Source organism: Sebastes fasciatus, chromosome 17 (genome assembly GCF_043250625.1).
Source record: "Sebastes fasciatus isolate fSebFas1 chromosome 17, fSebFas1.pri, whole genome shotgun sequence".
Classification (NCBI taxonomy): domain Eukaryota; kingdom Metazoa; phylum Chordata; class Actinopteri; order Perciformes; family Sebastidae; genus Sebastes; species Sebastes fasciatus.
In genome coordinates, this window is record NC_133811.1 from 3,446,336 (window position 1) to 3,456,335 (window position 10,000).

The window sequence follows — 10,000 nt, forward strand, 5'->3', positions numbered from 1 at the left end:
AGCGTAGTTACAATCTCACCTCTGTCGTAGATAGTGTTTATCATTCATGTGGGGAAACTGTGTCACTGTAATCAGAGCTCCTTGCCCAGAAGTTCTGTAAATATGGTAATGTCCCTATGAGCAGAAATGCACACAGGCGTTCACGGCGGCAGTGATAGACATCTATAAAGGGCCGTTTTGTCACCAGTGCTGTTGCTTACGGCCATACCACCCTGAACATGCCCGATCTCGTCTGATCTCGGAAGCTAAGCAGGGTCGGGCCTGGTCAGTACTTGGATGGGAGACCGCCTGGGAATACCAGGTGCTGTAAGCTTTTTCACTTCTCTTTCCAAACAGCACGGTGGAGACTTTGAAAACCAGAGCAGCTTGTCTCTGGATGTTGAATTTCATCATTCCTCGCTCCTACAAAATTTTTCTGAGTGAAATTGATCAGCTTCTAATTAGTTTATGATATAATGATATACACTTGTAACTCGTGATCTGCTCTTTAAAAAATCTTTGTAAAGCATTGACATTGTGTGTACACCATTCTATTGATTTTCATCAGTGCCTGCCAGTGTCCATCGAAGAAGCAGTGTCCATCGAAGAAGCAGCAGCGCCCTGTGCAGTTTGTAAAAGAGAAGTGAAAAAGCTTACAGCAGCTGGTATTCCCAGGCGGTCTCCCATCCAAGTACTGACCAGGCCCGACCCTGCTTAGCTTCCGAGATCAGACGAGATCGGGCGTGTTCAGGGTGGTATGGCCGAAAGCAACATTTGCAGCAACAAAAAGGCCATTTAAAGATGCTGTAACACAACGTTTTGGTATTCTGCCCATACAGGTAGCAGCTGCAGATTGTCAGGAACACAAACAGATATTCTCACTATAATGACAAAAATGGCCTTTGTAAGAAACTCTGTCAGTGTTACATTGTTACAGGCTAAAACTATTATTGGATTATTATCACTGCAGTATTGCTGTGTAAGCAGCATTTTCAAGTATCATGCTGCGCCATATTTTCTGAAACAATCACGTTTTAAATGTCAAATCTAAATGTACAAAGTCGCAATAACAATCACAAACGTAGTGGAGTAAAAACTCCAATCTATCCCTGTAAAATAAAGTATAAAGTAGCATAAAATAGAAAAAAGCACCTCAAACCTGCATTCAAGCAGCGTAGTTACAATCTCACCTCTGTCGTAGATAGTGTTTATCATTCATGTGGGGAAACTGTGTCACTGTAATCAGAGCTCCTTGCCCAGAAGTTCTGTAAATATGCTAATGTCCCTATGAGCAGAAATGCACACAGGCGTTCACGGCGGCAGTGATAGACATCTATAAAGGGCCGTTTTGTCACCAGTGCTGTTGCTTACGGCCATACCACCCTGAACACGCCCGATCTCGTCTGATCTCGGAAGCTAAGCAGGGTCGGGCCTGGTCAGTACTTGGATGGGAGACCGCCTGGGAATACCAGGTGCTGTAAGCTTTTTCACTTCTCTTTCCAAACAGCACGGTGGAGACTTTGAAAACCAGAGCAGCTTGTCTCTGGATGTTGAATTTCATCATTCCTCGCTCCTACAAAATTTTTCTGAGTGAAATTGATCAGCTTCTAATTAGTTTATGATATAATGATATACACTTGTAACTCGTGATCTGCTCTTTAAAAAATCTTTGTAAAGCATTGACATTGTGTGTACACCATTCCATTGATTTTCATCAGTGCCTGCCAGTGTCCATCGAAGAAGCAGTGTCCATCGAAGAAGCAGCAGCGCCCTGTGCAGTTTGTAAAAGAGAAGTGAAAAAGCTTACAGCAGCTGGTATTCCCAGGCGGTCTCCCATCCAAGTACTGACCAGGCCCGACCCTGCTTAGCTTCCGAGATCAGACGAGATCGGGCGTGTTCAGGGTGGTATGGCCGTAAGCAACATTTGCAGCAACAAAAAGGCCATTTAAAGATGCTGTAACACAACGTTTTGGTATTCTGCCCATACAGGTAGCAGCTGCAGATTGTCAGGAACACAAACAGATATTCTCACTATAATGACAAAAATGGCCTTTGTAAGAAACTCTGTCAGTGTTACATTGTTACAGGCTAAAACTATTATTGGATTATTATCACTGCAGTATTGCTGTGTAAGCAGCATTTTCAAGTATCATGCTGCGCCATATTTTCTGAAACAATCACGTTTTAAATGTCAAATCTAAATGTACAAAGTCGCAATAACAATCACAAACGTAGTGGAGTAAAAACTCCAATCTATCCCTGTAAAATAAAGTATAAAGTAGCATAAAATAGAAAAAAGCACCTCAAACCTGCATTCAAGCAGCGTAGTTACAATCTCACCTCTGTCGTAGATAGTGTTTATCATTCATGTGGGGAAACTGTGTCACTGTAATCAGAGCTCCTTGCCCAGAAGTTCTGTAAATATGCTAATGTCCCTATGAGCAGAAATGCACACAGGCGTTCACGGCGGCAGTGATAGACATCTATAAAGGGCCGTTTTGTCACCAGTGCTGTTGCTTACGGCCATACCACCCTGAACACGCCCGATCTCGTCTTATCTAGGAAGCTAAGCAGGGTCGGGCCTGGTCAGTACTTGGATGGGAGACCGCCTGGGAATACCAGGTGCTGTAAGCTTTTTCACTTCTCTTTCCAAACAGCACGGTGGAGACTTTGAAAACCAGAGCAGCTTGTCTCTGGATGTTGAATTTCATCATTCCTCGCTCCTACAAAATTTTTCTGAGTGAAATTGATCAGCTTCTAATTAGTTTATGATATAATGATATACACTTGTAACTCGTGATCTGCTCTTTAAAAAATCTTTGTAAAGCATTGACATTGTGTGTACACCATTCTATTGATTTTCATCAGTGCCTGCCAGTGTCCATCGAAGAAGCAGCAGCGCCCTCTGCTGTTTGTAAAAGAGAAGTGAAAAAGCTTACAGCACCTGGTATTCCCAGGCGGTCTCCCATCCAAGTACTGACCAGGCCCGACCCTGCTTAGCTTCCGAGATCAGACGAGATCGGGCGTGTTCAGGGTGGTATGGCCGTAAGCAACATTTGCAGCAACAAAAAGGCCATTTAAAGATGCTGTAACACAACGTTTTGGTATTCTGCCCATACAGGTAGCAGCTGCAGATTGTCAGGAACACAAACAGATATTCTCACTATAATGACAAAAATGGCCTTTGTAAGAAACTCTGTCAGTGTTACATTGTTACAGGCTAAAACTATTATTGGATTATTATCACTGCAGTATTGCTGTGTAAGCAGCATTTTCAAGTTTCATGCTGCGCCATATTTTCTGAAACAATCACGTTTTAAATGTCAAATCTAAATGTACAAAGTCGCAATAACAATCACAAACGTAGTGGAGTAAAAACTCCAATCTATCCCTGTAAAATAAAGTATAAAGTAGCATAAAATAGAAAAAAGCACCTCAAACCTGCATTCAAGCAGCGTAGTTACAATCTCACCTCTGTCGTAGATAGTGTTTATCATTCATGTGGGGAAACTGTGTCACTGTAATCAGAGCTCCTTGCCCAGAAGTTCTGTAAATATGGTAATGTCCCTATGAGCAGAAATGCACACAGGCGTTCACGGCGGCAGTGATAGACATCTATAAAGGGCCGTTTTGTCACCAGTGCTGTTGCTTACGGCCATACCACCCTGAACATGCCCGATCTCGTCTGATCTCGGAAGCTAAGCAGGGTCGGGCCTGGTCAGTACTTGGATGGGAGACCGCCTGGGAATACCAGGTGCTGTAAGCTTTTTCACTTCTCTTTCCAAACAGCACGGTGGAGACTTTGAAAACCAGAGCAGCTTGTCTCTGGATGTTGAATTTCATCATTCCTCGCTCCTACAAAATTTTTCTGAGTGAAATTGATCAGCTTCTAATTAGTTTATGATATAATGATATACACTTGTAACTCGTGATCTGCTCTTTAAAAAATCTTTGTAAAGCATTGACATTGTGTGTACACCATTCTATTGATTTTCATCAGTGCCTGCCAGTGTCCATCGAAGAAGCAGTGTCCATCGAAGAAGCAGCAGCGCCCTGTGCAGTTTGTAAAAGAGAAGTGAAAAAGCTTACAGCAGCTGGTATTCCCAGGCGGTCTCCCATCCAAGTACTGACCAGGCCCGACCCTGCTTAGCTTCCGAGATCAGACGAGATCGGGCGTGTTCAGGGTGGTATGGCCGTAAGCAACATTTGCAGCAACAAAAAGGCCATTTAAAGATGCTGTAACACAACGTTTTGGTATTCTGCCCATACAGGTAGCAGCTGCAGATTGTCAGGAACACAAACAGATATTCTCACTATAATGACAAAAATGGCCTTTGTAAGAAACTCTGTCAGTGTTACATTGTTACAGGCTAAAACTATTATTGGATTATTATCACTGCAGTATTGCTGTGTAAGCAGCATTTTCAAGTATCATGCTGCGCCATATTTTCTGAAACAATCACGTTTTAAATGTCAAATCTAAATGTACAAAGTCGCAATAACAATCACAAACGTAGTGGAGTAAAAACTCCAATCTATCCCTGTAAAATAAAGTATAAAGTAGCATAAAATAGAAAAAAGCACCTCAAACCTGCATTCAAGCAGCGTAGTTACAATCTCACCTCTGTCGTAGATAGTGTTTATCATTCATGTGGGGAAACTGTGTCACTGTAATCAGAGCTCCTTGCCCAGAAGTTCTGTAAATATGCTAATGTCCCTATGAGCAGAAATGCACACAGGCGTTCACGGCGGCAGTGATAGACATCTATAAAGGGCCGTTTTGTCACCAGTGCTGTTGCTTACGGCCATACCACCCTGAACACGCCCGATCTCGTCTGATCTCGGAAGCTAAGCAGGGTCGGGCCTGGTCAGTACTTGGATGGGAGACCGCCTGGGAATACCAGGTGCTGTAAGCTTTTTCACTTCTCTTTCCAAACAGCACGGTGGAGACTTTGAAAACCAGAGCAGCTTGTCTCTGGATGTTGAATTTCATCATTCCTCGCTCCTACAAAATTTTTCTGAGTGAAATTGATCAGCTTCTAATTAGTTTATGATATAATGATATACACTTGTAACTCGTGATCTGCTCTTTAAAAAATCTTTGTAAAGCATTGACATTGTGTGTACACCATTCCATTGATTTTCATCAGTGCCTGCCAGTGTCCATCGAAGAAGCAGTGTCCATCGAAGAAGCAGCAGCGCCCTCTGCTGTTTGTAAAAGAGAAGTGAAAAAGCTTACAGCACCTGGTATTCCCAGGCGGTCTCCCATCCAAGTACTGACCAGGCCCGACCCTGCTTAGCTTCCGAGATCAGACGAGATCGGGCGTGTTCAGGGTGGTATGGCCGTAAGCAACATTTGCAGCAACAAAAAGGCCATTTAAAGATGCTGTAACACAACGTTTTGGTATTCTGCCCATACAGGTAGCAGCTGCAGATTGTCAGGAACACAAACAGATATTCTCACTATAATGACAAAAATGGCCTTTGTAAGAAACTCTGTCAGTGTTACATTGTTACAGGCTAAAACTATTATTGGATTATTATCACTGCAGTATTGCTGTGTAAGCAGCATTTTCAAGTATCATGCTGCGCCATATTTTCTGAAACAATCACGTTTTAAATGTCAAATCTAAATGTACAAAGTCGCAATAACAATCACAAACGTAGTGGAGTAAAAACTCCAATCTATCCCTGTAAAATAAAGTATAAAGTAGCATAAAATAGAAAAAAGCACCTCAAACCTGCATTCAAGCAGCGTAGTTACAATCTCACCTCTGTCGTAGATAGTGTTTATCATTCATGTGGGGAAACTGTGTCACTGTAATCAGAGCTCCTTGCCCAGAAGTTCTGTAAATATGCTAATGTCCCTATGAGCAGAAATGCACACAGGCGTTCACGGCGGCAGTGATAGACATCTATAAAGGGCCGTTTTGTCACCAGTGCTGTTGCTTACGGCCATACCACCCTGAACACGCCCGATCTCGTCTGATCTAGGAAGCTAAGCAGGGTCGGGCCTGGTCAGTACTTGGATGGGAGACCGCCTGGGAATACCAGGTGCTGTAAGCTTTTTCACTTCTCTTTCCAAACAGCACGGTGGAGACTTTGAAAACCAGAGCAGCTTGTCTCTGGATGTTGAATTTCATCATTCCTCGCTCCTACAAAATTTTTCTGAGTGAAATTGATCAGCTTCTAATTAGTTTATGATATAATGATATACACTTGTAACTCGTGATCTGCTCTTTAAAAAATCTTTGTAAAGCATTGACATTGTGTGTACACCATTCTATTGATTTTCATCAGTGCCTGCCAGTGTCCATCGAAGAAGCAGCAGCGCCCTCTGCTGTTTGTAAAAGAGAAGTGAAAAAGCTTACAGCACCTGGTATTCCCAGGCGGTCTCCCATCCAAGTACTGACCAGGCCCGACCCTGCTTAGCTTCCGAGATCAGACGAGATCGGGCGTGTTCAGGGTGGTATGGCCGTAAGCAACATTTGCAGCAACAAAAAGGCCATTTAAAGATGCTGTAACACAACGTTTTGGTATTCTGCCCATACAGGTAGCAGCTGCAGATTGTCAGGAACACAAACAGATATTCTCACTATAATGACAAAAATGGCCTTTGTAAGAAACTCTGTCAGTGTTACATTGTTACAGGCTAAAACTATTATTGGATTATTATCACTGCAGTATTGCTGTGTAAGCAGCATTTTCAAGTATCATGCTGCGCCATATTTTCTGAAACAATCACGTTTTAAATGTCAAATCTAAATGTACAAAGTCGCAATAACAATCACAAACGTAGTGGAGTAAAAACTCCAATCTATCCCTGTAAAATAAAGTATAAAGTAGCATAAAATAGAAAAAAGCACCTCAAACCTGCATTCAAGCAGCGTAGTTACAATCTCACCTCTGTCGTAGATAGTGTTTATCATTCATGTGGGGAAACTGTGTCACTGTAATCAGAGCTCCTTGCCCAGAAGTTCTGTAAATATGCTAATGTCCCTATGAGCAGAAATGCACACAGGCGTTCACGGCGGCAGTGATAGACATCTATAAAGGGCCGTTTTGTCACCAGTGCTGTTGCTTACGGCCATACCACCCTGAACACGCCCGATCTCGTCTAATCTCGGAAGCTAAGCAGGGTCGAGCCTGGTCAGTACTTGGATGGGAGACCGCCTGGGAATACCAGGTGCTGTAAGCTTTTTCACTTCTCTTTCCAAACAGCACGGTGGAGACTTTGAAAACCAGAGCAGCTTGTCTCTGGATGTTGAATTTCATCATTCCTCGCTCCTACAAAATTTTTCTGAGTGAAATTGATCAGCTTCTAATTAGTTTATGATATAATGATATACACTTGTAACTCGTGATCTGCTCTTTAAAAAATCTTTGTAAAGCATTGACATTGTGTGTACACCATTCTATTGATTTTCATCAGTGCCTGCCAGTGTCCATCGAAGAAGCAGCAGCACCCTCTGCTGTTTGTAAAAGAGAAGTGAAAAAGCTTACAGCACCTGGTATTCCCAGGCGGTCTCCCATCCAAGTACTGACCAGGCCCGACCCTGCTTAGCTTCCGAGATCAGACGAGATCGGGCGTGTTCAGGGTGGTATGGCCGTAAGCAACATTTGCAGCAACAAAAAGGCCATTTAAAGATGCTGTAACACAACGTTTTGGTATTCTGCCCATACAGGTAGCAGCTGCAGATTGTCAGGAACACAAACAGATATTCTCACTATAATGACAAAAATGGCCTTTGTAAGAAACTCTGTCAGTGTTACATTGTTACAGGCTAAAACTATTATTGGATTATTATCACTGCAGTATTGCTGTGTAAGCAGCATTTTCAAGTTTCATGCTGCGCCATATTTTCTGAAACAATCACGTTTTAAATGTCAAATCTAAATGTACAAAGTCGCAATAACAATCACAAACGTAGTGGAGTAAAAACTCCAATCTATCCCTGTAAAATAAAGTATAAAGTAGCATAAAATAGAAAAAAGCACCTCAAACCTGCATTCAAGCAGCGTAGTTACAATCTCACCTCTGTCGTAGATAGTGTTTATCATTCATGTGGGGAAACTGTGTCACTGTAATCAGAGCTCCTTGCCCAGAAGTTCTGTAAATATGCTAATGTCCCTATGAGCAGAAATGCACACAGGCGTTCACGGCGGCAGTGATAGACATCTATAAAGGGCCGTTTTGTCACCAGTGCTGTTGCTTACGGCCATACCACCCTGAACACGCCCGATCTCGTCTTATCTAGGAAGCTAAGCAGGGTCGGGCCTGGTCAGTACTTGGATGGGAGACCGCCTGGGAATACCAGGTGCTGTAAGCTTTTTCACTTCTCTTTCCAAACAGCACGGTGGAGACTTTGAAAACCAGAGCAGCTTGTCTCTGGATGTTGAATTTCATCATTCCTCGCTCCTACAAAATTTTTCTGAGTGAAATTGATCAGCTTCTAATTAGTTTATGATATAATGATATACACTTGTAACTCGTGATCTGCTCTTTAAAAAATCTTTGTAAAGCATTGACATTGTGTGTACACCATTCTATTGATTTTCATCAGTGCCTGCCAGTGTCCATCGAAGAAGCAGCAGCGCCCTCTGCTGTTTGTAAAAGAGAAGTGAAAAAGCTTACAGCACCTGGTATTCCCAGGCGGTCTCCCATCCAAGTACTGACCAGGCCCGACCCTGCTTAGCTTCCGAGATCAGACGAGATCGGGCGTGTTCAGGGTGGTATGGCCGTAAGCAACATTTGCAGCAACAAAAAGGCCATTTAAAGATGCTGTAACACAACGTTTTGGTATTCTGCCCATACAGGTAGCAGCTGCAGATTGTCAGGAACACAAACAGATATTCTCACTATAATGACAAAAATGGCCTTTGTAAGAAACTCTGTCAGTGTTACATTGTTACAGGCTAAAACTATTATTGGATTATTATCACTGCAGTATTGCTGTGTAAGCAGCATTTTCAAGTATCATGCTGCGCCATATTTTCTGAAACAATCACGTTTTAAATGTCAAATCTAAATGTACAAAGTCGCAATAACAATCACAAACGTAGTGGAGTAAAAACTCCAATCTATCCCTGTAAAATAAAGTATAAAGTAGCATAAAATAGAAAAAAGCACCTCAAACCTGCATTCAAGCAGCGTAGTTACAATCTCACCTCTGTCGTAGATAGTGTTTATCATTCATGTGGGGAAACTGTGTCACTGTAATCAGAGCTCCTTGCCCAGAAGTTCTGTAAATATGCTAATGTCCCTATGAGCAGAAATGCACACAGGCGTTCACGGCGGCAGTGATAGACATCTATAAAGGGCCGTTTTGTCACCAGTGCTGTTGCTTACGGCCATACCACCCTGAACACGCCCGATCTCGTCTAATCTCGGAAGCTAAGCAGGGTCGAGCCTGGTCAGTACTTGGATGGGAGACCGCCTGGGAATACCAGGTGCTGTAAGCTTTTTCACTTCTCTTTCCAAACAGCACGGTGGAGACTTTGAAAACCAGAGCAGCTTGTCTCTGGATGTTGAATTTCATCATTCCTCGCTCCTACAAAATTTTTCTGAGTGAAATTGATCAGCTTCTAATTAGTTTATGATATAATGATATACACTTGTAACTCGTGATCTGCTCTTTAAAAAATCTTTGTAAAGCATTGACATTGTGTGTACACCATTCTATTGATTTTCATCAGTGCCTGCCAGTGTCCATCGAAGAAGCAGTGTCCATCGAAGAAGCAGCAGCGCCCTGTGCAGTTTGTAAAAGAGAAGTGAAAAAGCTTACAGCAGCTGGTATTCCCAGGCGGTCTCCCATCCAAGTACTGACCAGGCCCGACCCTGCTTAGCTTCCGAGATCAGACGAGATCGGGCGTGTTCAGGGTGGTATGGCCGTAAGCAACATTTGCAGCAACAAAAAGGCCATTTAAAGATGCTGTAACACAACGTTTTGGTATTCTGCCCATACAGGTAGCAGCTGCAGATTGTCAGGAACACAAACAGATATTCTCACTATAATGACAA

General features: G+C 42.8%; 18 non-coding genes across 18 annotated transcripts; 9 read left to right on the forward strand and 9 right to left on the reverse strand.

Annotated features, from left to right (window-relative positions):
- The first annotated feature begins 194 nt into the window (after positions 1 to 194).
- Positions 195 to 313, forward strand: LOC141755370 (5S ribosomal RNA). Its single transcript, XR_012591075.1, has one exon. It is a non-coding gene; the product is annotated as a 5S ribosomal RNA (ribosomal RNA).
- A 316-nt stretch (positions 314 to 629) lies between these two features.
- LOC141755585 (5S ribosomal RNA) lies at positions 630 to 748 on the reverse strand. The gene has a single exon (XR_012591280.1). It is a non-coding gene; the product is annotated as a 5S ribosomal RNA (ribosomal RNA).
- A 596-nt stretch (positions 749 to 1,344) lies between these two features.
- On the forward strand, positions 1,345 to 1,463 carry LOC141755114 (5S ribosomal RNA). Its single transcript, XR_012590823.1, has one exon. It is a non-coding gene; the product is annotated as a 5S ribosomal RNA (ribosomal RNA).
- A 316-nt stretch (positions 1,464 to 1,779) lies between these two features.
- Positions 1,780 to 1,898, reverse strand: LOC141755545 (5S ribosomal RNA). Its single transcript, XR_012591242.1, has one exon. It is a non-coding gene; the product is annotated as a 5S ribosomal RNA (ribosomal RNA).
- A 596-nt stretch (positions 1,899 to 2,494) lies between these two features.
- LOC141755612 (5S ribosomal RNA) lies at positions 2,495 to 2,613 on the forward strand. The gene has a single exon (XR_012591307.1). It is a non-coding gene; the product is annotated as a 5S ribosomal RNA (ribosomal RNA).
- A 298-nt stretch (positions 2,614 to 2,911) lies between these two features.
- Positions 2,912 to 3,030, reverse strand: LOC141755116 (5S ribosomal RNA). Its single transcript, XR_012590826.1, has one exon. It is a non-coding gene; the product is annotated as a 5S ribosomal RNA (ribosomal RNA).
- A 596-nt stretch (positions 3,031 to 3,626) lies between these two features.
- Positions 3,627 to 3,745, forward strand: LOC141755371 (5S ribosomal RNA). Its single transcript, XR_012591076.1, has one exon. It is a non-coding gene; the product is annotated as a 5S ribosomal RNA (ribosomal RNA).
- A 316-nt stretch (positions 3,746 to 4,061) lies between these two features.
- Positions 4,062 to 4,180, reverse strand: LOC141755546 (5S ribosomal RNA). The gene has a single exon (XR_012591243.1). It is a non-coding gene; the product is annotated as a 5S ribosomal RNA (ribosomal RNA).
- A 596-nt stretch (positions 4,181 to 4,776) lies between these two features.
- Positions 4,777 to 4,895, forward strand: LOC141755117 (5S ribosomal RNA). The gene has a single exon (XR_012590827.1). It is a non-coding gene; the product is annotated as a 5S ribosomal RNA (ribosomal RNA).
- Positions 4,896 to 5,211: 316 nt separating this feature from the next.
- On the reverse strand, positions 5,212 to 5,330 carry LOC141755118 (5S ribosomal RNA). The gene has a single exon (XR_012590828.1). It is a non-coding gene; the product is annotated as a 5S ribosomal RNA (ribosomal RNA).
- Positions 5,331 to 5,926: 596 nt separating this feature from the next.
- LOC141755535 (5S ribosomal RNA) lies at positions 5,927 to 6,045 on the forward strand. Its single transcript, XR_012591233.1, has one exon. It is a non-coding gene; the product is annotated as a 5S ribosomal RNA (ribosomal RNA).
- A 298-nt stretch (positions 6,046 to 6,343) lies between these two features.
- On the reverse strand, positions 6,344 to 6,462 carry LOC141755119 (5S ribosomal RNA). The gene has a single exon (XR_012590829.1). It is a non-coding gene; the product is annotated as a 5S ribosomal RNA (ribosomal RNA).
- A 596-nt stretch (positions 6,463 to 7,058) lies between these two features.
- Positions 7,059 to 7,177, forward strand: LOC141755588 (5S ribosomal RNA). The gene has a single exon (XR_012591283.1). It is a non-coding gene; the product is annotated as a 5S ribosomal RNA (ribosomal RNA).
- Positions 7,178 to 7,475: 298 nt separating this feature from the next.
- LOC141755120 (5S ribosomal RNA) lies at positions 7,476 to 7,594 on the reverse strand. Its single transcript, XR_012590830.1, has one exon. It is a non-coding gene; the product is annotated as a 5S ribosomal RNA (ribosomal RNA).
- A 596-nt stretch (positions 7,595 to 8,190) lies between these two features.
- LOC141755613 (5S ribosomal RNA) lies at positions 8,191 to 8,309 on the forward strand. The gene has a single exon (XR_012591308.1). It is a non-coding gene; the product is annotated as a 5S ribosomal RNA (ribosomal RNA).
- A 298-nt stretch (positions 8,310 to 8,607) lies between these two features.
- LOC141755121 (5S ribosomal RNA) lies at positions 8,608 to 8,726 on the reverse strand. The gene has a single exon (XR_012590832.1). It is a non-coding gene; the product is annotated as a 5S ribosomal RNA (ribosomal RNA).
- Positions 8,727 to 9,322: 596 nt separating this feature from the next.
- On the forward strand, positions 9,323 to 9,441 carry LOC141755590 (5S ribosomal RNA). Its single transcript, XR_012591285.1, has one exon. It is a non-coding gene; the product is annotated as a 5S ribosomal RNA (ribosomal RNA).
- Positions 9,442 to 9,757: 316 nt separating this feature from the next.
- On the reverse strand, positions 9,758 to 9,876 carry LOC141755547 (5S ribosomal RNA). The gene has a single exon (XR_012591244.1). It is a non-coding gene; the product is annotated as a 5S ribosomal RNA (ribosomal RNA).
- Positions 9,877 to 10,000: the final 124 nt, after the last annotated feature.